Genomic DNA, 23,486 nt, shown 5'->3' with positions numbered 1-23,486 from the left:
GGGGATCCCCACGGGCTGCGGGTGGATCTCTGCATCCCCCGGGGATCCGCAGGGGCTGCGGGTGGATCTCTGCATCCCCCGGGAATCCCCAGGGGCTGCGGGTGGATCTCTGCATCCTCTGTGGATCCCCAGGGGCTGCAGGGGCACAGCTGCTCCACCATGGTCTCACCACAGCCTGCAGAGGAATCTCGGCTCTGGCTCCTGGAGCACCTCCTCCCCCTCCTTCTCCACTGCCCTTGGTGTCTCCCTGTTGTTTCCCTCACATGTTCTCCCTCCTCCTCTTCTCTGACTACAAAAACACTGTGTCCCACTTTGTTTTCATTTCCTTCTGAAATCTGATCTCACAGAGGGTTACCAGCCTCTCTCAGTGGCCCAGCCTTGGCCAGTGCCATGTCCATCTTCGGAGCCATCGGGGATTGGCTCTGCCGGACATGGTGGAAGCTTCCAGCAGCTTCTCACAGAAGCCACCTCTGTGGCCCCCCCGCTACCAAAACCCAGGCCGTGCCAAACCAACACACACAGGAAGGAAAGCACGGAGCCCCAGTGCTCCAGGGCAGGTGAGAAGCAGCTCTGGCCATGCCAAGGTCAGCCGGAGCTGCCAGGCGGCCCCAGGAGCCCAAGGCAGCCAGAGCTGTTCCATGTTCCCTTGATTCTGTGGGCCCTGCAGGGTCACAAAGGCCCCTCAGTTCTTTGGGCCCAGCAGTGCCACAGTGGCCCCTTGGTTCCATGGAACGCCACAGGGTCACAATGGTCCCCTTGGTGCCACCAGCCCTGCAGGGTCACAACGGCCCCTGGGTTCCACGAGGCCACGCAGGGTCACAGTGGTCTCCAGAGGAAGGGCAGCACCGAGCCCCAGGGTTTCAGGGCCAGATGAGGCACGGCCACCAGAGGCCAAGGCCAGCCACATCTGTCTGTCCTGGCAGGTTTGTCTGGGAGCAGCCCTTGGATACTGGGAATTTGGGAGGTGGAATCCCAGTTTTGGCCATGGGCACCTTGTCGAGTAACGCAGTTCTGTGCTCGCTGCACGAGCTCTGGCGTGCCCTCGGTCAGAGAGAGTCCAGCTGTGTTACTTCTGTGTGTCGCAGAAGCGACTTCGGCATCAGGAAAAGTGCTGCTGGCTGAGCTTGCTGGCTTCTTTGCAGAGGAGACACAGCAGGAGCTGATGATATCGGCTCACGTTAGTTTGGAGATAGAGAGAGAGGGTTCTGGTCTGGCTTCCAACAGGTTTATTGTCAGAAGTTTAGCAACCAGAACATGGCAATGATCTTAATCTGGGATCCCACTGAGAGGCTTTTCCCTCAGTTTTAGAGGGGGTTTGAAAACCGTGGAGAAAGGGGAAAACAACCAATGAGTTACAAGCCAGGGGGAGGATACAATTCAACAAGAACTACTGGGAGATACAACAAAGAACCAGTGAACAACCGAGTAAGAGGGAATTCTCCCAAACAGGGAAAGGCAGTTTGGAGCCGGGCGCAGCCCCAGGGGGATGCGGCTTAAGCTTCTGAGCCGCCCATAGACCCACCCTGCGAGTCTGTGTCCCGGGGAAATTCGATCCACGGGAGGGTCCGGGGCTGATCGGCATCTCGCTGCCCCAGCCCAGCAGTGGGCTGGGTCATAGCAACAGCTGAGAAGGATGGGTTTTTTCCACATGAAAGAAAAGCACAAAGTCCAGGTGTTTAGGAAGAAGATGAGAGGTGGCCACCATGGGCGAGAGCAGACAGACCTGTCTCGCATGGCAGCATTTTGTCTGGGAGCAATCCTTGGATAGACAGAATTTGGGAGGTAGAATCTCAGTTTTGGCCATGTGTTGGAAAAGGGTTCGAGGACTGCGAGGGCTCCGGTGAGAGGAGAAATTGCAGGCCAGACAATATGGTTGATAGAAGCAAGCAAGCTCTGTTTATTAGCAATCCAGAGACACTTATATAGTATGCAAGCTTGTTAACTCTTAATCGGCTTAAACCTATCACAGCACATTTCTGCTTCTACATAATTAGACTACATTGGCAAAATTCTACTAGCTATGTTATGCTTAAAGAATTCAGAGTTCACCCTCCCTTCTTATGGTCAGCACATCTTATCAGCACAGCTGCAAGTCTTCAAAACTCCCTTTTTGTTCCCAGGCCTGTTTCACACAGGTGCTTTTCCCATGCTGTTAGTTTCTCACACAAACCTCTGCTTGCAGTTCTTTTATTGATCCAATAATTCTATCAATGAGCCATGTCCCTGCCCCTCTAGCTATTCTCCAATAATTCCCCCTTTTTCTTTTTGCACAAGCAATACTTGATTGGCTACAGATGTAGTGACTTTGTATATCATCTTCTGCAAGCATTGGAATAGGCAAGGTAAGCACACTATTATTAATAATATTACTAGTCCTACAGTAATCAAATGCTGCACGAGTGAGACTAGCCATGATCCTAACCCAAGTGATTTTAACCATCCTTCTAAGCCGAGACTGTCTTCTTTCTGCAATTGAGCAGTTAACCAATGTAACTCACTTATCTGCTTGTGAATCGATTGGGAGTGATCGGACAAATTCATACAGCACATTCCTTCAAAATCTTCGCAACCATGTCCATGAGCTAACAACAGAAAATCAATCGCAGCTCGGTTTTGTAAGGTAGCATGCCTCACTGAATCTACATCTACTAAGAGCTCTGATAATGCTTTTGAAGTGGCATTAGTTTGCTTAGCAAGCCAGCAGCCTAGCTTGTTCAATATGCCAAGGGCTCCAGCAGATGCAACTCCAGGGGCTAAAAAGGATGCACTTATTATGGCTGCGGGGGACCAAAATTTTACATTATCTCAGCATTCAGCTGTAAACTGATGAGCCATACACCTTACCCGGTAATGTTGGGTCATTTGCAATATCGTTGATGTCTTTGGTGTTAGTAATGACAACCTGCCAATTGTACACGTTCCACCTCTTAAGCGAGAAGGAATTCCTGACCATGCTCGATCACCACAGATTAAAAAGCAACCATATGGCAAAGTTAGAGGAGAGTTAGTAGATATGGACAGCTTTGTAGCAGTACAATTGCACCACAGGGAACTATTACGATATACTGGTAGACTGGAGTTTACATTGGTGGGAGGTATCTTGCAGTTTTCCTGTCTGCATGTCTTACTTGTCCTATTAAACATAACACAGGCATCTGCTTTTACAGACCCTAGTAACTCCAGCTCTTGTGGTTCAGCAGGGGCAATAGGTAAGTGGGGCACCCACCGATCCCAATTATTGACTGTGATAGATGGACTAGTCACTTTACAGGTCGGGGCACAGGTCGGACACGGCCAAGCATCTATTGGCAGCTGTACTAAACAAGTGGAGAATGGGTTTCCGGGAGAAGAAAGAGATAGGCAGATAGTACTTTGTTTAGTTAGGTTAGCCAGAGTAACCCAAATATTTGTTTTGGGCTACACTGGAACCCATGCTTGGGAGCTAGGTATCAAGCAAGCATTAGTGACTACGAGCATTATACTGAGACATTCTAATAAGTTTCCACCTGCAGTTCTGTGCATGATGTACCCAAATTCTCTTATTACAATGACCACAAAGTATCTTAACCCAAGCTCTACAGTTCACAAAACCACAGTTAAAACAGTCTCTTGATATAAGGTGAACCCTTATCCCAAGTAAGGTTTGCTGTGTATATACAGTGGGCACAACAGTCCTTTCTAGCTTTTCCTCCTCACGCTGATGCGCTTCTGGATCCAGGGTCGGCGCTGTTCACTGCAGGCTCTGTCGCAGCACGAGTCCAACGGCTGGGTACCCACAGAGGTCCTGCTGGGGTAAGCACACACGTACCCCCTGCCTGAATATTGAACCTCAGCGGGCCCTTGCCAGATCCCTGTAGCTGGGTGCCTATACATCACATAAAAAGGCTTTGTTACTTTCTTTTTTGCTTCTACAATACCGCTGTGAAGATAGGCAGGTGCAGCGTCACTATCCCCAAATAAACACAAGTAATTTAATACATACAAGGCTTTTGCTAATTTTTCCTGCACATCTGAAATGTCATTGAACTCGGCTAGATATAACTTCAGCGTTTGATTAGCTCGCTCTACAATAGCTTGCCCTGTGGGTACATGAGGGATTCCAGTGACGTGCCGCACACTCCACTGCTGACAAAACTTTCGAAGCTGCTCACTAATGTAGGTAGGACCGTTGTCTGTCTTGATCTGTTCTGGTACGCCCATCACGGCGAAGCAGCTGGTCAGGTATCGTATTACATGAAGGGCCTTTTCACCTGTCTGCGCTGATGCCCATATAAATTTGCTGCAAGTGTCTATAGTGACATGCACATATTTCAGTCTGCCAAACTCAGGAACATGGGTCACATCCATTTGCCATAGTTCGTTCGGGCCTAAGCCTCAGGGATTAACCCCGACACCGAGACCCGGGCCATGATGACTGCATGTAGGACATGCCCGTACTATTCCTTTGGCTTCTTCCATGGTGATGTCAAATTGTCTATGAAGACCTCTGGCATTCTGGTGGAATGTGTTATGGGCTTCCCGTGCCTTTGCAAATTCATTCAATGGCACTGTCACAGAGACTAACTGATCTGCATAGGCATTCCCTTCGCCCAGGCCCTCTGTCCATAGATGACTCCTGACGTGTATTATAGCATAGGCACACGATCTCTGACCAATAGCTGCTTGGAGCTGGCGCAGTAGTTCAAACAGGCGTCTGTTATTTATGTCTTTGATCCTAGCATCCTCTATCTGTTCCACGATGCCAGCAACATATAATGAGTCTGTTACTACATTGAGCTTAACAGACAACCATCGCTTAAAGGCCCAGACCACTGCAGCTAATTCAAGGGTCTGCAAAGAGTCCTCAGGTTCAGCCTCTAGTATCTGATGGCACCATTGTCCTTGAACCTGCCACATCGCAGCTGCTCGTCGGGACTTCTTTCCCGCGTTGGTGAACACTGTTATTGCTTCTTGTAGTGGGTGCTTGCTCCTTTTGGGAATCTGGATCCATGTATGCTGTGTCATCCATTTCAGTACTGGAGCCTTGAGTGGTTGTACTTCAATTTGCTGGGTGTTGCTTAGCAAGCTAATTTGCAAGGCTTGAGAATGTTGCAGATACCACTCAAGCTCATTTCTTTTCATTGGCAAGTAAATTGTTCCTGGCTCTTGCCCAGTGACTTGTATTATACGATTGCGGCCTTTCTGTACCTTCTGCCACATTATCGATTTTCTGTTGCAATGTTGTTTTAGGCTGTAGGCTTGTGAACATCCATTCTAGTACCTTAACTTGCTCCCCCTTTTTCTTTTTGCACTGGGTCAGTGCACCGATAAGTTGCCTCTCCCCGTGGAGGACAGTAAAATCAACTGGAAGATCAGTGTCCATTCAATCAACTGCTCTGTCTGCAATAACAGTACTGATACGTTGGATAGTATCAACTCGCTGAGGCGTGGGCCAAACAGGCGAAGAGGGATTGGTCCCTCTCAGCAAGGGCCGTAGTACCTCTAGATCATCATTACTGATGCCAACGACTGGTCGCAGCCACTGCAGGTCACCCAAAAGTTTTTGTGCATCTTTCAGGGTTTTGAGATTGGTCTGAATTGTCACCTTCTGTGGCTTGATTTGCGCTTCGGTGATATTCCACCCTAGGTATTTCCAAACAGGCGTACACTGAACCTTTTCTGGCACGACAATCAAGCCATACTGCTTTAGCTGATTGGTGAGCAAAAGTTCTTGTTGGGGGGTGATTGGATTTGGCTGAGCGACGAGGATATCATCCATGTAGTGATAAATGATGGGTTTTGGCCACTGCACTCGAACTGGCTTCAGTGCAGCATCAACATACATCTGACACAAGGTGGGGCTGTTTTTCATCCCTTGGGGAAGCACTGTCCACTCATATCGGGAAGCAGGCCCTTCCCTGTTTATAGCAGGGAGAGTGAAGGCAAAATGATGCATGTCATTAGGATGCAATGGTGTAGTAAAAAACCATTCCTTTAGGTCCACTATTAGTAAATGCCAGTTCTCAGGTACAACTGCAGTATTGGGAAGGCCAGGTTGCAAGGTCCCCATAGCTTGCATCTGAGCATTAATAGCACGCAAATCATGCAACAGCCGATATTTCCCAGATTTCTTCTTGATGACAAAAATGTGTGTATTCCATGGACTCATAGATGGTCGCAAATGTCCTTGACTTAACTGCACTTTCCTCTTTGAGTGGCCACTGCTCGATCCACACTGAGGCATTTGTAATCCAGTGCAAGGCGATCGGGAAAGTCAGTGCAGCGGCCGCTATCGAGAAGGCGTGTCAGTGGTCAGCATAAAACCCAGCTGGTTGAGCACGTCTCTCCCTATTAAAGCGTTAACTTTCTCAGGCAGAGGCATCACTGTGACTACAACAGATGCAGTGCGTCCATCTAGAATAATTTGAATTCGATCTCGGCTGCATTGTACTAAGGCAGTGCCTCTGACACCTTCGACCCCCCCGCTGCATGTTGAAGGGGCCAATGCTGAGGCCAGCATAAATTGGCCACAATTGTCAAGTCTGCTCCAGAGTCCAAGAGCGCAGGTAACGTTATGGAATCACTGCCATGAGTGAATACTGCAGTAGCAACTGGCTGCCGAGCTAGCGGGAGGGTAAGAAGAGCGAGAGTCCCAGTTGAACCAAAATTTCCCGTTCCCCGCTCCGGCGCTCCCTTGGCTATAGCAGCAGTCAGGTGAGGCAGAGGGATTAATTGAGCGATCTTGCTCTGTGCCGGGATGTGCACAGGTGAAAAGCGAGTTTGAGCCATAATGCCAATTTCTCCTTTATAGTCTTTATCAATCAGGCTGGGTAATACAAAAAGTCCCCTCAGGCTGCTAGAAGAGTGGCCTAACAGCAAAGCTCCATAGCACTGTCCATTGATAATCAGGGGTCCTTTGATGCCTGTCGGAATCCTCTGGGGCCGGCCGTCGATTAGAGTCACATCTATTGCTGTTGCCAGGTCCAAGCCGAGGCTTCCTTGGGTTGCTGGCCGAAGGCAGTCAGCGGATTGCAGGGAGCTGCAGAGACTGGCATCGCTACTGCTGGGGCCACTGTTGGTGTCAGCGCGCCGCAACCCTTGGCGCTCAGTCTCCCGTTTCCCGGCCTTTTCCGGCAGGCTTCCGTGGAGTGAGTACTGAGAATGCAGTTACGGCACCATACTCGCTGGACCTGACACTGCCGTTTCACATGTCCTTTTCGGCCGCATCGGTAGCACTTGACTTCATTAGACATATTATAGCACCCGTCTCTTGGCGTTTCTGCCCCTTTCAAGGGGGCAAGGGCTGCAAAGGCTTGAGTCTGGGCGTTCACGAGATCTTTTCCTATCTCTTTAACAGCTTCCACTAACATTGCCTGTGGTCCTACTGGCACTCGGCTCATTCTATCTAGCATCAGCTCTACCGGTGCGTCTTCTGGCAAGGTAACTATTATAGATCGGGTGAACAGATTACAATTCTCCATAACACACTGTCTTAGCAATGGTGCCTTCGTAAAATCCTGTACATCCGAATCGTGTATAGCATTAGCAACCCTGTTGACAAAACTAGAAAAGGACTCATCCCTTCCTTGCTTGCTTGACAAATAGGAGGGCTGAGGGGGTGCTGTTTTTACAAAGGACATTGCCTGCCGGGCAAGTCTCACAGCCTCTAATAATCTTTCTGGTCCCACTTGCACTTGCATTTCCACTCTGGCAAACTGCCCAACACCCATAAGCTGCTCCACCGTAACCCCATGTAAGGGGTCTTGTTGGTCACGGGCCGTGTTAGCAGAGGCATCACAAAGGCGTTGCCAGTGCGCCTGCCACAGCATAAGTTGCGAAGGGGTCATAATCATTCTCATAATAGTTTTAATATGCTCTGGGCAAAGAATCCCACACCCCCACACATAGTTTAGCATCTGCTTGGCTGGTTCACTGTGCAGGCCGGATTCATTGACTGTGCCTCTTAGATGAGTTAACAGTTTACAGGACTATATTCTCCTACTACTTCGTCCCCACCTGCTTGATATATTACTGGGAAGGCAACTGGATCTCCGATCGCTTCAGGGAGTTCATAGTCTTTATTTTCAAGGGCTGTTTTTATGATATTTCTCCAATCAACCCGACTACATTGCAATTTAGGGCTGTTACATGCGCTGTGAATTTCGATTCCAGCAGGCTCATGGCGACATCTAGCGGCTTCCTGTTCTAGCTCCTTTTTTGTCGCCGTCTGGTAACTCGTGCTGCTTTCTCACCGGGGGTGCAGTAGATACGGTACGTGGTGTCAGATCTGTAGGGGGTTTTACAGGACACCCAATTGGTGGCGTGGGAACATAATCGCTCCCGAGTGTCATAATGTCCGGTGGAGGGTCTTTGCCTTCTAAATGAGCTGTAGCAACTGCTGCTACCTGCTTTTCAACCTGATACCGTTTTAGGCAATTAGTAACTGCTCTCCAGGGCTTCATTAACTTCTTAGCTTCCTTATTCTTGTCTATTACTAAATTCCACAAACATTCACCATATTCTCTCCATTGCTGTTCATGAAACAACGACCCCGACTCTTTAAAAAACCCCTTTGCCTTTGCAAACTCCACTAACCCCACACATTCCTTATTAAGATTTATCTCCTTAATTCCCCGCTTTTCTAAAAAGCGTAAAAATAAACCAAGGGCCACCTCTGGTTCCATATTTGCGTCCTACCGCAACGACTGCGTCTAACCGCAAACTGCGTCTGACCGCAAACTGCGTCTAACTGTGCTGTCCCTGCTGTCAGGGTCGTGCAGCCTGTCAGGTTTAGCCCTTGTCAACCAAACGGTGGACCCCGCTGTTCGGGCGCTCCAGGCTGGGATCAGGTGCCAGCCTGCAGCCGCCAATCCTTACGCCCTCCGGCGCTGCTCCAGTGCTGCAGTTGTCCCGCCGAGCCAAAGGAAACGAAGTGCCAGTCCGAGTTCGAGCGCCATGTGTTGGAAAAGTGTTCGAGGACTGCGAGGGCTCCGGCGAGAGGAGAAATTGCAGGCCAGACAATATGGTTGATAGAAGCAAGCAAGCTCTGTTTATTAGCAATCCAGAGACACTTATATAGTATGCAAGCTTGTTAACTCTTAATCGGCTTAAACCTATCACAGCACATTTCTGCTTCTACATAATTAGACTACATTGGCAAAATTCTACTAGCTATGTTATGCTTAAAGAATTCAGAGTTCACCCTCCCTTCTCATGGTCAGCACATCTTATCAGCACAGCTGCAAGTCTTCAAAACTCCCTTTTTGTTCCCAGGCCTGTTTCACACAGGTGCTTTTCCCATGCTGTTAGTTTCTCACACAAACCTCTGCTTGCAGTTCTTTTATTGATCCAATAATTCTATCAATGAGCCATGTCCCTGCTCCTCTAGCCATTCTCCAATAGCCATGGGCGCCTGGAGGAGAAGGACGGTTCTTTTCCTTAGGAAGCAAAGCAGGAGCCCCAGGAACCCCAGGGCTCCTGAGCCAGCCCCTGCTGCCCCGGGAGGGAATTTGGGGAGGGGGCAGAGGGGGTGCGCAGCCCCCACCAGGGGATGACCCCGGCCCAGCGCCCTTCGTTCAGCACCGAGCTGGGCTTGGGGCCGCAGGAGGAAGAGGCCGATGGGAAGCAGATCCTGCAGGGGGGACAGGGCTTGGGCTCAGGGCAAGGTCCTGCCCTGCACACCTGGCTCAGGTGTGAGCCTGCCCTGGGAAGGGAGCGGGACATTCCCATCCCCACGGATAAAGGCTGAGAGCAGCGCTGGGAGCATGGACATGGAAATACTGGGAGCCACTGGGACCACACTGAGGGCTACTGGGAGCTACTGGGAGCAACTGGGAATGACGGGTGTGTGCTGGAGGCAACTGGGATATACTGGGAATGAATGAGATCATGCTGGGGGCAACTGGAACCATGCTGGGGCAACTGGGGTGACTGGGAATGAGCATGCTGGGGGAAACTGGGAGCAACTGGGAGTGACTGTGTCTGTGCTGGGGGGCCACTGGGGTCATACTTGCAGTGACTGGGACTGTACTAGGGGCAACTGGGAGCAACTGGAACTATGCTGGAGATAACTAGGATCACACTGAGGTTGATTTGGATCATACTGGGAATGACAAGGAGCATGCTGGGGGAAATTTGGACCACGTTGGGGGCAACTGAGATATACCAGGAGCAACAGGGACATCACTGAGGGTGACTGGGAGTGGCTGTGGGCAACTGGAATCATGCTGGAAGCAACTGGGAGGAAGTGGCAGTGACCAGGAGCATGCTGGGGGCAACTGGGATATGCTGAGAGAGACTGGGAGTCACTGGGATCATGCTGGGAGTGACTGGGAGCGTGGCAATGGCCTGGGCTGGCTGATGTGGGGCCTCAGGGTGCACAGGGAGCACTGCAACACTGCGGGGCACCTGGAACTGTTATAAACGACCCAGATCTGATATGGAAATGAGTTCTTAAAATTTACTGAGAACTCAAGAAAAATGGCAAAGCAAAAGGGGGCAGCGCTGGGAGCGTGGCTGGGTGCCAGAGGCTCGCCCACAGAATGGCCATCCTGCCTTTTCTACCCCTGTGATTGCAAACCGCTCTCTGTTCCGAGGTCCACTGGAGACTCCACCTGGAATCTCCTAGAGTCTTTCCATCTCTTGTTTAGGCACTTTATATCCAAGCTGGGATCCCAAGACTGCTCCCAATCAGGGACCTGAGGTGATTTTTCTCTTTTGATAAGGAGGAGGACGAGGAGGAGGGGGAGGGGGAGGAAGAGGAGAAGGAGGACAAGGAGGAGGAGGATGAAGAGGACAAGGAGAAGGATGACGACGAGGACGAGGAAGAAGAAGACAACGAGGAGGATGAGGAGGACGAGGAGATGACAAGGCAGAGGAGGAGGATGAGCAGGAGGAAGAGGAGGATGACGAGGAGGAGGGGGATGAGGAGGAGGACGAGGAGGATGAGGAGGACGAGGAAGAGGAGGAGGAGGACGAGGACAAGGAGGAGGAGGAGGAGAAGGAGGACGAGGACGAGGATGAGTCGCATGAGGGTGAGGACGAGGAGGGGGAGGAGGGGGAGGATGAGGACGAGATGAAGGAGGAGGAGGCGGAGGAGGAGGAGGAGGAGGATGATGAGGACGAGGATAAGGACGAGGAGGAGGAGGAGAGTAGGAGGATGAGGAGTGCGACGAGGAGGAAGAGGAGGAAAATAACGAGCATGAGGGTGAGGACGAGGAGGAGGACGGGGAGGAGGGGGAGGAGGAGGAAGAGGACAAGGAGGACGAGGAAGAGGACAAGGGGGAGGAGGACGAGGACGAAGACGAGGACGATGAGGATGACGAGGAGGGGGAGGAGGAGGACAAGGAGGAGGAGGAAGAAAATGAGGAACATAACGAGCACGAAGAGGACGAGGAGGAGGACGAGGAGGAGGACGAGGAGGACGAGGACGAGGACAATTAGGACGAGGGTGAGGACAAGGAAAGGGAGGAGGGGGAGGAAGGGGAGGACAAGGAGGACGAGGAGGACGAGGATGAGGACGAGGAAGAGAATGAGGACGAGGAGGAGGAGGACAAGGAGGATGACAAGGAGGACAAGGAGGAGGATGAGGAGGAGGACAAGGAGGAAGAGGCGGACGAGGAGGAGGAGGAGAAGGAGGATAGAGAGGACGAGGATGAGGATGAGGAGGAGGAGGATGAGGATGAGGAGGAGGATTAGGAGTGCGACGAGGAGGAAGAGGATGAAAATAACGAGCATGAGGGTGAGGACGAGGACGAGGAGGAGGAGGACGGGGGGGAGGAGGAGGACGACGACGACGAAGAAAAGGAAGAAAAGGAGGGGGACAAGGAGGAGTAGGATGAGGGTGAGGACGAGAAGGGGGATGGGGGGGAGGACGAGGAGGAGGAGGATGAGGAGGAGGATGAGGAGGAGCAGGAGAAGGATGAGGACGAGAAGGACGAGGAAGAGGAGGACGAGGAGGAGGATGAGGAGGAGGAGGATGAGGATGAGGAGGACGACGAGGAGGAGGAAGAGGAAGAGGAGGGGGAGGAGGACGAGGAGGAGGAGGATGAGGAGGAGCAGGAGGAGGATGAGGACGAGGAGGACGACGAGGAGGAGGAAGAGGAAGAGGATGAGTAGGAGGACGAGGAGGAGGAGAAGGACGAGGTGGAGGATGAGGACGAGGAGCAGAAGGAGGAGGACGAGGACAAGGACGAGGAGGAGGAAGAGGAGGAGGAGGAAGAGGAGGAGGAGGGGGACGACAATGAGGATGACAACGAGGAGAGCTATGACGAAGAGGATGAGGAGGAGGAGGAGGATGAGAAGGAGAAGGAGGAGGATGAGAAGGAGGAGGAGGATGATGATGAGGAAGAGTAGGATGAGGGTGAGGACGAGGAGGGGGAGGAGGGAGAGGAGGGGGAGGATGAGGAGGAAGAAGAGGAGGAGGAGGACGAGGAGGAGGACGAGGATGAGAAGGAGAAGGAGGAGGATGAGAAGGAGGAGGAGGATGATGATGAGGAAGAGTAGGATGAGGGTGAGGACGAGGAGGGGGAGGAGGGAGAGGAGGGGGAGGATGAGGAGGAAGAAGAGGAGGAGGAGGACGAGGAGGAGGAGGACGAAGAAAAGGCGGGGGACGAGGAGGAGTAGGATGAGGGTGAGGACGAGAAGGGGGATGAGGGGGAGGAGGAGGAGGATGAGGAGGAGCAGGAGGAGGATGCGGAGGAGGAAGACGAGGAGGAGGAGAACGAGGACAAGGAGGATGAGGAGAACGAGGACGAGGAGGATGAAGAGGCCATGGAGGAGGAGGACGAGGAGGAGGAGGACGACGACGAGGACGAGCATGAGGACGAGGAAGACGAGGAGGACGAGGAGGACGAGGAGGACGAGGATGAGGACGAGGACGAGGAGGATGACAAGGATGAGGACGAGGATGAGGAAGAGGAAGAGGAGGACGAGGAGGAGGAGGACGAGGACAAGGACAAGGAGGACGAGGAGGACGAGGAGGAGGAGGACGAGGACGAGGAGGAAGAAGAGGAGGACGAGGAGGACGAGGACGAGGAGGACCAGGATGAGGACGAGGAGGATGAGGACGAGGATGAGGACGGGGACGAGGACCAGGAGGATTACGAGAACGAGGACGATGAGAATGAGGACGAGAAGGAGGAAGAGGCCAAGGAGGCCGAGGTGGAGGAGGAGGAGGAGGAGGAGGATGAAGAAAGGGAAGAAAAGGAGGAGGACTAGGAGGAGTAGGATGAGGGTGAGGACGAGAAGGGGGTTGAGGGGGAGGAGGATGAGGAGGAGGAGAACGAGGACCAGGAGGATGAGGAGAACAAGGACGAGGAGGACGAAGAGGCCATGGAGGAGGAGGAGGAGGAGGAGAACAAGGACGAGGAGGACGAAGAGGCCATGGAGGAGGAGGATGAGGAGGAGGAGCAGGATGAGGACGAGGAGGACGAAGAGGACGAGGAGGACGAGGATGATGAGGATGAGGACGAGGACAATGAGAATGAGGAGGAGGAGGAGGACGAGGACGAGGACGAGGACGAGGACGAGGACGAGGACGAGGACGAGGACGAGGACCAGGAGGATTACGAGAACGAGGACGATGAGAATGAGGACGAGAAGGAGGAAGAGGCCAAGGAGGCCGAGGTGGAGGAGGAGGAGGAGGACGCGGAGGAGGAGGAGGAGGACGCAGAGGAGGAGGATGAGGAGGAGGAGGACAAGGACAAGGAGGAGGAGGAGGGGGAGGAGGAGGATGAAGAAAGGGAAGAAAAGGAGGAGGACTAGGAGGAGTAGGATGAGGGCGAGGACGAGAAGGGGGTTGAGGGGGAGGAGGAGGAGGAGGAGGAGGAGGAGGATGAGGACCAGGAGGATGAGGAGAACAAGGACGAGGAGGATGAAGAGGCCACGAAGGTCGAGGTGGAGGACAAGGAGGAGGAGGAGGATGAGGATGAGGAGTAGGAGGACGAGGAGGATGACGAGGACGAGGAGGAGGATAAGGAGGCGGAGGAGGAGGTTGATGAGGAAGATGAGGAAGAGGAGATGGAGGAGGTGGACGAGGAGGAGGAGGACGACGACGATGAGGAGGACGAGGAGGATGACGAGGAGGACGAGGAGGACAAGGAGGAGGAGGAGGATGATGAGGATGAGGAGAATGAGGACGAGGAGGACGAAGAGGCCAAGGAGGCCGAGGTGGAGGATGAGGAGAAGGAGGAGGAGGAAGAGGAGGAGGACGAGGAGGAGGAGGACGAGGAGGAGGATGAGGAGGCGGAGGAGGAGGTTGATGAGGAAGATGAGGAAGAGGAGATGGAGGAGGAGGACGACGACGAGGAGGGGGACGATGACGAGGAGGGGGATGATGATGAGGAGGACGAGGAGGATGACGAGGAGGACGAGGAGGAGGACAAGTAGGAGGAGGAGGATGACGAGGACGAGGACAAGGAGAACGAGGAGGAGGAGGACGAAGAGGCCAAGGAGGCCGAGGTTGAGGATGAGGAGAAGGAGGAGGAGGGGGAGGAGGAGGAGGAAGACAAGGAGACGAGGAGGAGGAGGAGGAGGAGGAGGATGAGGAGGAGGATGAGGAGGAGGAGGACGAGGATGACAAGGACGAGGAGGAGGAGGACGAGGAGGAGCAGGAGGAAGAGGATGAGGAGGAGGATGAGGAGGAGGGAGAAGGACGAGGAGGAGGATGAGAACGAGGTATGGGAGAATGAGGAGGAGGAGGAGGAGGAGGCGAAGGAGGAGGAGTAGGACATGGAGGACAAGGAGGAGGATGAGGACGAGCAGGAGGCGGAGGAGGAGGACAAGGAGGAATAGGAGGAGCTGGAGGAGGCGGAGGAGGAGGAGTAGGACGACGAGGACAAGGACAAGGACGAGGACAAGGATGAGGAGGAGGATGAGGAGGATGCGGATGAGGAGGAGAAGGAGGCCGAGGAGGAAGAGGGCGAGGACCAGGAGGAGGAGGACGAAGACCAGGAGGATGAAGAGAACGAGGACGAGGAGAACAAGGACGAGGAGGACGAAGAGGCCACGGAGGCCAAGGTGGAGGATGAGGAGGAGGACGAGGAGGAGGACGAGGAGAAGGCTGAGGAGGAGGAGGATGAGGACAAGTAGGAGGAGGAGGAGGAGGCGGATGAGGACGAGGACGAGGAGGACGAAGATGAGGAGGAGGACAAGGAGGACCAGGACCAGGACCAGGACCAGGACCAGGAGGATGAGGAGAACGGGGATGAGGAGAACGAGTACAAGGAGGACAAAGAGGCCAAGGAGGCCAAGGTGGAGGAGGAGGAGTTGGATGAGGAGGAGGACAAAGAGGAGGAGGAGGAGGTGGCGGAGGAGGAGGAGAAGGATGAGGACGAGGAGGAGGAGGAGGAGGCTGACGAGGAAGAGGAGGATGAGGACGTGGATGAGGATGAGGAGGAGGACGAGGAGGAGGAGGACGAGGACAAGGAGAAGGCTGAGGAGGAAGAGGATGAGAAGGAGGAGGAGGAGGAGGAGGACGTGGATGAGGATGAGGAGGAGGACGAGGAGGAGGAGGACGAGGACGAGGAGGAGGCTAAGGAGGAGGAGGATGAGAAGGAGGAGGAGGAGGAGGAGGACAAGAAATAGGAGGAGGAGGAGGATGAGGAGGAGGAGGACAAAGATGAGGAGGAGGACAAGGAGGACCAGGACCAGGACCAGGACCAGGACCAGGAGGATGAGGAGAACGGGGATGAGGAGAACGAGTACAAGGAGGACGAAGAGGCCAAGGAGGCCAAGGTGGAGGAGGAGGAGTTAGATGAGGAGGAGGACAAAGAGGATGAGGAGGAGGAGGTGGCGGAGGAGGAGGAGGAGGAGTAGGATGAGGACGAGGAGGAGGAGGAAGAGGAGAAGGAGGAGGAGGAAGAGGAGGAGGAGGAAGAGGAGGACGAGAAGGACGAGGAGGAGGAGGAAGAGGAGGAAGAGGAGGACGAGGAGGAGGAGAAAGAGGAGGATGAGGAGGACGAGGAGGAGGAGAAAGAGGAGGATGAGGAGGACGAGGAAAATGCGGAAGAGGAGGACGAGGAAGAGGAGGACGAGGACGAGGACAGAGGCCACGGAGGCGGAGGTGGAGGAGGAGGAGGACGAGGACGAGGATGAGGACGAGGAGGAGGACAAGGAGGACAAGGAGGATGAGGAGGACGAGGACGAGGATGAGGACGAGGAGGAGGACAAGGAGGACAAGGAGGACGAGGAGAACAAGGACGAGGAGGACGAAGAGGCCAAGGAGGCTGAGGTGGAGAAGGAGGAGGAGGATGAGGAGGAGGATAAAGAGGAGGAGGAGAAGGAGGAGGGGGAAGATGAGGAGGATGAGGAGGAGGATCAGGAGGAGCAGGAGGACGAGAAGGACGAGGAGGAGGACGAGGAGGAGGCGGAGGACGAGGAGGAGGAGGAAGAGGTGGAGGACGAGGACGAGGAAGAGGAGGAGGACGAGGAGGAGGACGAGGAGCAGAAGGAGGAGGATGAGAATGAGGTATGGGAGAATGAGGAGGAGGAGGATGAGGAGGATGACGAGGAGGACGAGGAGGAGGAGGAGGACGTGGAGGAGGAGGAGGACGTGGAGGACGAGGAGGAGGAGGACGAGGAGGAGGAGGACAAGGAGGAGGACAAGGAGGACAAGGAGGAGCTGGAGGCGGCGGAGGAGGAGGTGTAGGACGACAAGGACAAGGACGAGGACGAGGACGAGGAGGTGGTTGAGGAGGAGGACGAGGAAGAGGAGGAGGATGATGAGGAGGAGGATGACAACGAGCAGGAGGATGAGGAGGACGAGGACGAGGAGGACGAGGACGAGGAGGACAAAGAAGCCAAGGAGGCCGAGGTGAAGGAGGATGAGGAGGTTGAGGTGGAGGACGGGGACGAGGAGGAGAAAGAGGAGGACAAGGATGAGGAGGAGGATGAGGACGAGGAATAGGAGGAGGATGACAACGAGGAGGAGGATGAGGAGGATGATGAAGAGGAGGAGGACGAGGATGAGGACGAGGAGGAGGATGAGGACGACGAGGAGGAGAATGAGGGGGATGAGGAAGAGGACGAGGAAGAGGAAGAGGATGACGAGGAGGAGGATGAGGAAGAGGAGGAGGATGAGGATGAGGACGAGGAGGAGGATGAGGACGACAAGGAGGAGGATGAGGACGACGAGGAGGAGGATGAGGGGGATAAGGAAGAGGAGGAGGACAAGGAGGAGGAGGACGAGGAGGACAAGGAGGACAAGGAGGACGAGGAGGACGAGGAGGACGAGGACAAGGAGGAGCAGGATGAGGAGGAGAATGAGGAGGGGGACGAGGAGTAGGAGGAGGAGGAGGAGGACGAGGATGAGGAGGAGGAGGAGGTGGATGAGGAGTAGGAAGAGGAGGAGGACGAGGAGGAGCAGGATGAGGAGGGGGACGATGAGGAGGAGGTGGACGAGGTGGTGGAGGACGAGGAGCAGGAGGGGTAAGGGTGGAGATCTTCCTCATCCTGCTCCTCCACTGCTGACATCAGGGAATTCCCTGGAGCTGCAAACACCTGCCTTTGCTGCTCGAGGATCTTCTCTAGCACCATGCCAAAGGCCTTCTCCTATGGCAGCGCTGCAGCATCGTGTAGTCATGGACTGGCAACTGGCAGCTCCAGGACACTTGCTGATTGGATGCTTTTGCCTGGGAAAATCTTCTTGGGCACGGCCTGGCTCCAATTTTTACTTCTAGGCCTTTCCTGGCCATCTGCATCCTCAGGCACGAGATGCTTCTGCAGATCAACGTGGCTCTGGGGGAGCAGGGACTCCTGTCTGGGGGCAAAGAAAACAAAGACAACTTGTAAGAAGAGAACCTGGAGCTTCTAGTCAGAAGAGAAAAGACTATTCAATCAAGGCAGGGCCGATGGAGGAAACTTTCTAAAATGGAACAAGCAGCAGAAGCACAGGAGTTTTGCAGAAGAAATTCTCCTTCCAGCACTTGGCTTAGCGAAAAAGCCTGATGTTGCTAGGAGAGACTTGTTCATGTCTAGTATTGGGTAGCAGACATCGGAACATTTAGACTATTGGCTTGCCAGGCTCACGCTATTCGAACCTGGGAGTGAAACTCTTCTAAAAGCTAGAGATGCTTGGAAGAAATGTTTCTGCTCACACCACGACTGGGGACCGTGCATCATTCCTACCTTGCACCTGTCCAAAGGCCTTCCTCCGTCTGCGCTCCGGCAGCTCTCACCGAGGCTCTGGCAGGGATGGAGGCTCTTGCCAGAAGTATCCCAAGTGTGCAGATCTTCGTCATCCTGCTCCTCCACTGCTGACCCCAGGGAATTCCCTGGAGCTGCAAACACCTGCCTTTGCTGCTCGAGGATCTTCTCTAGCCCCATGCCAAAGGCCTTCTCCTATGGCAGCGCCACAGCATCCTGCGAGTCACGGACTGGAACTGGCACCTCCAGGAGAGTTGCTGCTGGGAAATATCCGTCAGCCATTCCCTTACTGCAATGAGCTGGCCTCCTGTTCCTCTGCAAGGCTCCTCCTGGCCAGGTGCATCCTCAGCAATGAGCCAGTTCTGCTGAGAGCCGTGGCTCGGAGGGAGCAGCGAGTCCTGTCCAAAGGGCTTCCTTCGTCTCCAGTCCTGCAGCTCTCACAGGGGTACCAGGTACGGTCATGTCTCCTGCCAGGAGTATCCAACCTATGGAATTCATCCTCATCCTTCTTCTCCATTGCTGAGGGCTCTAAGTGCCCTGCAGATGGGAACATCTGCCTTTGCTGCTGGAGGTTTTTGTCCAGCACCACACCCAAAGTCTTCTCCTCTCGTACTGCCACATCATTCTTGGAACCTTGGTTAGGGAACTGGCGGCTCCAGGACAATCGCTGCTCTGCCTCTGGCTTCTGGGAGTGCCTTACTGGAGGCCTCCTCTTTTCTGTCTCCTGCTTAAACAAGAAAGGCTTCGTAACTTGACTGCTCTATGCCAGCTATGAGTACATCATCTCCTCTGTAACTCTTTTACAGTGGACACAGAGTTTGTTGAAGCTCATTCTCACAACTCTTATCGTGACTATGCCTCATAACTCTTACAACTCTTATTAGTTCATAACCTGGATTACACATTGTCTCTGTCTGGATTAGAATTTTAAAATATACAATACAATTCTCAATATCCTCTAGCTACGAGATGTAACCACACATCTTTGTCCTTTTTTATTTTTGCAAAAACATTGGCAATTGTTTCTCTCTTTAATATTTTTCCCTTTGGAACTCATCTGTTTCCTGTTTTCACTCCCTCTTCTCAGAAGACCTTTCCTTTGGTTTATTCTTGTACTGATTCTCCAATCTTTCCAGGCTACTGTATAGAGATGTAGCTGGTGCAACATATTAGATAGTTTTTGTTGTTTTGATTTATACTACAGGAAGATGATAAAACACGTATTTTACATTACCTCGGACGGCAAAAATTTTTTGCATTTTTAATGGAAAATGTACTTTTAAAGTTTGGATAGCATAATTTAAAAAAAATAGTTTCATTACCTGCCCAGTAGCCATAACATAGATCTGTATCCATCATCTAAAAGTAAAGCCAGCCTTTGATTTGATACACACATTGAGACTTTATCCTGTATGAAATAAAGTAGAAAAAATATGCTATTACAGTTTTATCTTCAACTGCACATCACTTCTAACCTCGAGTGAAGGCTCTGCATTATTGAATAGAACCAACGGAGGCAGTGCAGCTCTCGGTTAACACATGATCAGAACCTTAGACTGGTAAGGAAGAGCAGGAAATAGTTTGGCTGCCACCACGAGGCAACAGCACATTCTCCTGTTGACATTCTCACGGTCAGAGTGAAACTGGAACTGAGCAATCCCATTCCTTTGCAACCACCCTTATGCTGCAGAGATGGAGCCCTGAGCTCAGCAATGCCATTTGTGACACCATTTCCCAGGTGGGAAGGCATCCTCCCTTCCCAGAGGTATTGCAAGTTCCCCTCTCCCCACTCCATTCCATCCGGAAATGGAATGCTGACAATCCATAAAGGTTACACACTACAACACTGGCATGGATTCTTTCCCTTAGGCAGATCTAAGGCAGTCTGGGAGTCGCTCAGCCTCTCGTGCCCTCCTCAAGTGAGCATTTGTAACTTTTCTTCCTACAATAATCCAACCAAACTACTTGGTTACTGCTCCAAGTAATTACCGGAAGCTTTGGCTGTGTTTTCCCATTCGATTTTATTTAACCCAATATTTTGCAAATACTGACACTTCTATATTTGAAATTCCCAGCATACTACAGAGATTTGAGAGGTGATCTTCAAACTTGAGAGGTGACATTGACCACAGAGTAGCAATAAATAGGAAATATCAGGACAAAAGTTAATCCAGTACACACACCCAACAATCCTCCAATTTTTTTTTTTTTTTTTTTTTTTTTTTAGTTTTTTTTTTTTATTCTGGAAGAAACAAATTTAACAGCACTGCCATGCATGCAACAAAGTGACCCAGGCATGAAGATGAGCAAGCTGTTGGTCCTTCACATTCCAGTTTTCAAGGGTGACATTAGTGGGACACTGCTTGGAGCACTGCAATGATATCAAAGTAATCCCTTAAACTTCCTGCTAACTGGAAATTTCTTTTAAGATGCACACATAATATATGGCTTATTACTTACACATACAGTCAAAAGGAAAAAACAAGTTTCACCACATTCTCATAAACCTCTGGAAATAAAGTCCTGTAAACTTAACTGCCTTTCTTACTTTGAGAAATTGCTACTGCTATAACATTACCTGTACTGGACCTTGTCAATTGGATGCTTTTGCCCAGACTCCTTGCTCCATATATGTCATTTACACCACAGAAAACAAGACAGAATCCTATCCAAGCGAAAAATCAGTGGGAATGGAGAATGACTTACTTGGCAACACCTGATTCTCTCTGTGCAACATGCACTACAGCTTTCTTATGGTCTGATCAGACACTTCTTACAGTAAAGATCATCATCCTATAATCTGGACTACGGACTGACTTCCTGGCCTGACGTGCCTCATCGCCGCCAACCTGATCCATTATCTGGACATTGACTGAGCCTGACCGTACCTTCTGCAACCACCACCTCCCTGGGCAACCTGTGCCAACGCCTGACCACCCCAACAGCAAAAAAAAAAATTTAATATGTCATCCGAATCCCCACTGTCTCATCTGAAGGCCACTCTCTCTAGTAGCCCGTAGGCTTCTTTTCAGAAGCGATGTGAGGGGAAGGCGGCTCGCCGCTCCCCTTTGCCCACACGGCTGGCTCCCTTCCAGGCACAATCCCACCCACGGCAAGGAAGGAACGCACCCACCCACACGCCCTGGGCCACTGCTTCACCGGGGCTCTGTCAGTCCCCCACCGGGGGCCGGTCACTCCCTCGCCGGAGGTCACTCCCCCACCAGAACCAGAACCCACTCCCCGCGATCGCCTCGCCGCCGCCGCTCCCGCACTGTCACACCAACGGCCCCTCAGCGGCACCGGCCCCTCCGGGCCCTGCCGCCGCCCCGCGGCCCCGGCTTCAAAGGACAGCATTGCAGCCCAGATGGCGTTGGATTCTGGAACAGGTCTAACGTGCTGCTTCCTCCTCTGCTGCCACAAGGCTACCAAGAAAATCTTTGCCATGCCGCCTCCCAGCCAAAGGGCATGCGCTACGTACCGAAGGGAGGAGGGGCTTTTGGAAGCTCAGATGTGCCTTTGCTTGGAAAGATAGAACACTCGTAAGAGTGTTGAAGCAGCAAGCTCTTCCTCTTGACAGCACTAGGATGCTGCGCCCTGGCTCACAATTCCCTGAGAAAGCTGTCACTCTCGTCGAGCCCGTTCCTTTCTTGCAGGATGAAATCAGGTCCTGAACCTTCACCCTTCCCTTTATCCTCTCTCTCTCAGTGCCTGCAAGGACTGCATTTCCTTCATTCCCGCCGAGTCATCCACAGAGACGTCAAAAGCTGCAACATTCTTGTCAGCGTGGACGGATCTGTGAAATTGGGTGGGTATCCTTGGTGCAGCGCAGCGTTCCCGGGATGCGCTCTGGGGCTGCTCTGGGGTAACTGCCAGTTCTCCAGAAGCGCTGCTTGGCCAGCGCGCGAAACGTGAGGGCGTTTTTGAAGTGGCCAATGCCTTATTTCCCTGGCTACAGCCCCGCAGAAGCAGAGCACTGCTGCTTTTCCAGCTAGATTCACTGTGGCCTTGTCAGGCTTTGAGCGGGCAATCCTTTGGCTGGGTTTGCCAGTTGTAGCTGGCTTTGACAGGGTTTGTTTTTCTCCGCAGCTGACTTTGGCCTCTGTGCTCAGCTCACCCCTGAGCGCGACAAGTGCAGCTCCAGCGTCGGCACTCCCAGCTGGATGGCGCCGGAAGTCGTGAGAGGAGAAGCCTATGGCCCCAAAGTGGACATCTGGTCACTGGGGATCGTGGGGCTGGAAATGGTGGAAGGGGAAGCTCCTTACCAGAGGGAACCCCGTCTCAGGGTAAGGTGCAGCTTAAAAGTGCGGCTCTGTGTGGAGAGAGCTGTTGTGGCTAGGAAAGGAGCAGGTAGAGTGTCCTCTTCCCTTTTTTGTAGGTTTTTGAACTGATAGAAAGGAACGGGGCCCCAAAACTGCAAAACCCCAGGCACCACTCGGCTCTCCTGCGTGACTTTCTCCGCTGCTGCCTGCAGACAGACGAGGACAGGCGCTGGTCTGCCCAGGAACTCCTGACGGTAAGAAAAAGCCCTGCGAGCTGTGGACACCTGCATGAAGGGCCGAAGAGGACTGTGGGCCACGTGGGCCTGGGCGAGACAGGTCCGGGACCAGAAGGCGGAGGGGCAGATGGTGCCCTCGGTCCTCTTTGTGCGTCTTCCTGGTAGCAGAGGAACCCTGCTTGAGCCTGTTGGACGTGATCTTGGGAAGTAATGGTTCCTTTTGGTTTTGTTTTTCCTTTGGGCAGCATCCGTTTGTGACCTCAGGCGATCCTGCCTCCAGCCTGGCTGCTCTGATCATCTCAGCCAAGCAAGTGCAGGAAGACTGGAGAGGAGACACTTGCGCCTGAGGAGGCCTTGGTGCCCCACCAGCTCAGAGGAGTGACGAGGGGATGTACCGTGTTTCGGAGAAGATTCGGCCATCCCCTGAGTTTTATAATGAGCTGTTCCGTAGTTAGGAAGTTTATGGTTTTGAGATTTTCTTAGCTTAGCTGGTTTTAGTTAGGACTCTAGACCCCAGAAAGCTTCATTAATGGAGCATTGTTTAGCTAAGAGTAGAGTATTGCTGATGTAGGGAAGCTGAGAATTACCCTTGAGCTAGAAATGGACGAATCGTCATACTGATGATTAAGCTATGAAAGAAAAAGCTGGGACTCAGCAGAACTGGAGCAGGCATGAGCTGTCAGCCTGAACAGGTCGCCAGGAGGACAGAATGATGAAGATGAAGATGAAGATGAAGAAGTAGCCGGAAGACCCTTGGTTTAGGCCCTCGGTTTCAGCAGGACTGGCAATAAAAAACTGTAAAACCTCCAGAGCCCTGGAAGATTCCCTTCCTTGCCACGCTGTGCCTAAGCTGGACAGCGCCTTCGAA

General features: G+C 52.8%; 1 long non-coding RNA gene across 1 annotated transcript; it reads left to right on the top strand.

The window, feature by feature from the left end:
* The first annotated feature begins 21,908 nt into the window (after positions 1–21,908).
* On the top strand, positions 21,909–22,567 carry LOC116455222. The gene is made up of 3 exons (XR_004244345.1): positions 21,909–21,928; positions 22,210–22,406; positions 22,499–22,567. It is a non-coding gene; the product is annotated as an uncharacterized LOC116455222 (long non-coding RNA).
* The last annotated feature ends 919 nt before the right edge of the window (positions 22,568–23,486 follow it).

Source organism: Corvus moneduloides, chromosome 24 (assembly GCF_009650955.1).
Source record: "Corvus moneduloides isolate bCorMon1 chromosome 24, bCorMon1.pri, whole genome shotgun sequence".
Taxonomy (NCBI): Eukaryota; Metazoa; Chordata; class Aves; order Passeriformes; family Corvidae; genus Corvus; species Corvus moneduloides.
Note: the sequence above shows the minus strand (reverse complement) of the source record. Positions and strands in the feature narration are given on the sequence as shown.